The sequence below is a fragment of the Pan paniscus genome, chromosome 23 (genome assembly GCF_029289425.2).
Source record: "Pan paniscus chromosome 23, NHGRI_mPanPan1-v2.0_pri, whole genome shotgun sequence".
Taxonomy (NCBI): Eukaryota; Metazoa; Chordata; class Mammalia; order Primates; family Hominidae; genus Pan; species Pan paniscus.
The window spans coordinates 54039321-54044517 of record NC_085927.1 but is presented as its reverse complement, the minus strand read 5'-3'; positions in this window follow the sequence as shown (position 1 = coordinate 54044517).

Genomic DNA, 5197 nt, shown 5'->3' with positions numbered 1-5197 from the left:
AAGGCAAACAGCAAGATGGCATTAATAATTCCATTAAATGTAAATGGACTAGAGGTACCTAGAATAGTCAAATTCACAGAGACAGCAAGTAGAATAGTGGTTACCATGGTCTGAGGGAGGGGAGAAATAGTGGTTACCATGGTCTGAGGGAGGGGAGAATGGAGAGTTAGTATTTCCTGGGTGCAGAGTCTCAGTTTGGGTCGATGAAAAAGTTCTGGAGATGGATGGAGGTGATGGTTGCACAACAGTATGAATGTACTTAATGCCACTGAATTGTACACTTAAAATGGCTAAAATGGTTAATTTTGTGCTATGTATATTTTGCCACAATAAAAAATGTAAGTGGACTAAACCCTCTAATTAAAAGGCAGAGGTTTCCAGATTGTATAAAAAGACACAATTATTTGTGTCTATAAGAAACCTACTTTAAACAGACGCAGTTTAAAAGTATAGAAAAAGATATACCATGCTAATACTAACGGAAAGTCTGAGTGGCTATATTAATATCAGACAAAGCAGATTTCAGAGTAAGAGATATTACAAGGGATAAAGGAGACAAAAGGACAATATAATCTTATATGAGGTATGAAACAATTGATAGAATTTAAAGGGGAAATAGTGCAATGTACAGTTACAGTTGAAGATTTTAACACTTCTGTCTTGGTAATTGACAGAAGTAGTAGAGAGAAAATTAGTAAGGATATAGAAGATCTGAACAACATAATCAACCAACTTGACCTAATTGACATTTATGAAACATTTTGTCCAACAACAGCAGAGCACACATTCCTTTTCAAGTGCATACAGAATATTTACCAAGATAGACCATAATCCAGTACACAAAACAAGTCATAATGCATTTTAAGTGATTTAAATCATACAAAGTATGTTCTCTGACCACAACAAAACCCAATGCCAAAAGATAGCTGGAAAAAAAATCCCAAAATATTTGGAAATTATACACTTCTAAATAACCCATGAGTGAAAGAGGAAGTCACATTTGAAATTAGAAGATATTTTGAACTTCATGAAGGTGAAAACACAACATATTAGTATTTGTGGGATGCAGCTAAAGCTGTGCTTAGAAAAAAAAATCCAGCATTAAATATTTATATAAAAGAAAAATATTCTCAAATCAGTGATCTTAGCTCCCCAATATTTTTAAGATGTCAGTTTTCCCCAGTTTGATCTAAAGAACACAATTCCAGTCAAAATTTCAGCAGGCTTTTTTGCAGAAAATGACAAACTCATTCTAAATTTTATGTAGAAACCAAAAGAATTAAAAAGACCTAGAAGAACCAAAATAATTTTTGAAATGAAGAACAAAATTGGAGGGCTTATTTTTGAATTTTTAGTAGAGACGTAGTTTCACCATGTTGGCCAGGCTGGTCTTGAACTCCTGACTTCAGGTGATCCACCTGGATAGAGTGAAACTCCATCTCAAGAAAAAAAAAATTTTGAGGATTTATACTACCTGCTTTCAAGACTTATTATAAACTTCCAGTAATCATGACACTATAGTATTGGCATAAAAATAAACATATCCACATAAAGATGTAGATTATGTAGATCGACAGAACAGAACAACACATAATAGAGAGTCCAGACACTAACCCAAATATATATGGTGAATTTATTTTCTACAAAGGTGCCAATGTGATTTGATGGGGAAAGGAAAATCTTTACATGAATAGTACTGGAAAAATTAGGCATCTATATATATATATATATATATACACGCACATACAGGCAAGAAAAGAAAATTGTAAAAATGACCTATTACCTCACCCCATATACAAAGATTAAGTCAAGATGGATCATAGACCTAAATATAAGAGCTCAAATTATAAAACTTCTAGATTTAAAAAAAAATGGCAAATTATTTGAACAGACACTTTACCAAAGATATACAGATGGCAACATACATGAAAAGATGTTGTTATGGATTAAATGTCTGTGTCCCCTCAAAATTTACATGTTGAACCTCTAACCCCCAGTGTAGTAGTATTTGGAGGTGGGGCCTCTGGGAGGTGATTAGGGTCAGATCAGGTCACGAGGATGGAGCCTCATGATGGGATTCGTTTTCTTATAAAAAGAGGAAGAAACACCAGAGCACTCTGATGCTCTTGTTCTCCTCTCTTCTCTGTCTTCTTGTTCTCTTCTTCTCTGTCTGTCTCTCTCTCTCTCTCTCTCTCTCTCTCTTCCCTTGACCTTGTAAGGACAGAGAGAAGGAAGCCATCTGCGTGCCAGAAGAGAGCCTCACCAGGAGCCAAATCTACCAGCACCTTGATCTTGAACTTACCAGCCTTCAGAACTGTGAGGAATAAATCTCTATGGTATTCTGCAGCCTGAGCTGACTAACACACATACTCAGTACTATTAGTCATTAGGGAAATAAATTTAAAACTACAATGTGATACCATTGTACCCTCTAGGATGGCTAAAATGGAAAAGATGGACAATACCAAGTGTTGACAAGGATGTGGAGCAACTGGAACTCTCATACATTGCTGGAATGGTACATTTACTTTGGAAAACAGTTGGCAGTCTTTTTGTTTGAGGCAAAGTCTTGCTCTGTTGCCCAGGTTTAAGTGCAGTGGTGCGATCTCAGCTCACTGCAACCTTTACCTCACAGGTTCCAGAGTTTTTACCTGCCTCAGCCTCCCAAGTAGCTGGGATTACAGGTGTGCACCACCACATCTGGCTAATTTTTGTATTTTTAGTAGAGATGGGGTTTCACCATGTTGGCCAGGCTGGTCTTGAACTCCTGACCTCAGGTGATCTGCCCACCTCAGCCTCCCAAAGTGCTGGGATTATAGACATGCACTACCACACTCAGCCTAGCTGGCAGTTTCTTATACAGTAAAACATACACTAATATGACCCAGCCACATCAATCTTAGGTACTTACTCAGGAAAAATGAAAACATAGGCCCCACATCAAGACTTGAACATGAATACCAATGCCACTCATAAAAACTAAAACCCCAAAAGAACCCCAAAGGGCCATCAACTGGCAAATGCATACACAAATTGCTGTGTACTAAGGACATGAGTTGTTGATACAAGAAACAATGGAGATACTCTCAATAGCATTATGCTAAGTGAAAGAAATCAGACACAAAAAGCAACATACCATAGGATACAGTTTATAAGAAATTCTAGACAAGTCTAAATGATGGTGACAGAAAACAGATCAGTGGTCCCCAGGGCCAGGGGTTGGGAGAAGGGAACTGGCTGCAGACAGATGCAGAAACTTGCATGGTGATGGGAATGTCCCATGTCTGGATAACGATGGTGGTGGTTATATGACTGCATGCATTTGTCAAAACTCATCAAATTGTACACTTCAAACTGGGAAGTTATTTCTCAATAAAGCTACAGAAATTAAATAAGTCACTTTTTTTTAAATTGCTGTCAAATAGAACAAGAGTGAGGACATGGAACAGCCAGGCAGAGCCAGCCTGCAGCGGATGGGGCCCAAGCAAGTGAGGACGCAAAGGCCCCAGGAAGTGGGGCTGGATTTCAGGCTTTTGGGATGAAGCCAGCTGAGAGAGGCTGAGCCTGTGTCCCCAGAAGCTCCAGGAGAGGACCTGAGGTGCTGGAGGGGGCATCTCAATGGAGGGGGCACCTGAGCAGGTGGAAGGAGCTGGGCTCCAGGTACCTGGTGTGGGAGGATGCACGTTTCCCAGAGGCAGCCGGGAAGTAGGGTGGGTATCCATGAAGAGGGGTGCATCTGAGTGCTCACGTGGAACCCGCTTATGGGCTTGGGTTTGCCCTGTGAATTGGGAGCTAAGAGGGGCAGGCAGATGGGAGGCTAGGTGAAGGGAAGACCCCTCAAGGCCTTCTCATACCCAGACACTAGCTCCCAGGGCTAACCTGGCACTGCGTCCCTGGCTCCCATCTTGCTCCCCCGAAGGACATCTGCCCAGGCGCCCCCAGGGGGTGTCAATGATGACCTAGCCCCTAACCCCCATCTAAAGCCCCTCCCCAAGGCCACAGCTGTCAAACTGTGAAAACCCCAGACCCAGAGGCCTCTTCAGGGTCCAGGGAGGAGCAGCAGTCTGGGGCTGTGGTTGCCCTTCTCCCCAGCCTCACCCCTCCCCACAAGTCCCACTCCTCCCTGCAAGTCCCACTCCTCCCTGGTAGGCCACAGCCCTCCCCGCCAGCCTCACCCTTCCCCACCAACCCTCCCCTCCCCGCCAGCCTCACCCCCCCACCAGCCTCACCCCTCCCCACCAGTCCCACCCCTCCCCGCCAGCCTCACCCCTCCCCGCCAGCCTCACCCCTCCCCACCAACCCTCCGCTTCCCGCCAGCCTCACCCCCCCACCAGCCTCACCCCTCCCCACCAGTCCCTCCCCTCCCCGCCAGCCTCACCCCCCACCAGCCTCACCCCCCACCAGCCTCACCCCTCCCTGCCAGCCTCACCCCTCCCCACCAACCCTCCCCTTCCCACCAGCCTCAACCCCCACCAGCCTCACACCTCCCCACCAGTCCCACCCCTCCCGGCCAGCGCCAGCCCTCCCCACCAATCTCACCCCTCCCCGCCAGCCTCCTCCCCGGCTCCCATCAGCCATCAGCTCTGCCCCACTCCGGAAGCCCTGGACTGACTATGTGCAATTCTCCCACACGACTCTTCTTTATGTGCAGAAAATGCCAAGTCTCACTGGAGCGAGTGGGAACCCACAGCTCCCGAGGACAGACTGGAGATGACCTGAACCCACTAATCAACCACAAAGATTGCTTCTTTGTGACTTTTGGGCAAAACTCACGAGGGCAACTGCAGGACACGGCCCGGGTTGCTTTGACAGTCACTGAATCCACTTCTCCCGGTGGGTGGGGGCATGGCTATGGAGCCATTCGGGCTCTTGCCCTGGAGGGTGACTGTGGGGCCCATCATCCCGAGTGAGAAGCAGGTGGGTGTGGGGAGCTGGGCTGGAAAAGGTGGGGTCTGGGGCTGTGGGCCCTGTCCCTGAGAGTCCCCAGCCCTGAGTGATGCCACCTCTCTGGGCTGTCACTAGCCTGGGCCCAGAGATGAGAGGCTGATGTGACACACACTCACCCCATGGGAGGGAGGCTGCCGGTTTAAGGGCCCTCCCCAGGACCCTGGCAAGTTCCCAGAATCCCTCCCAGAAATACTTTTATTAAAATAAATGGAGCAAGGCCAGGCGGCTCAAAATGATCCACACAAGGGGG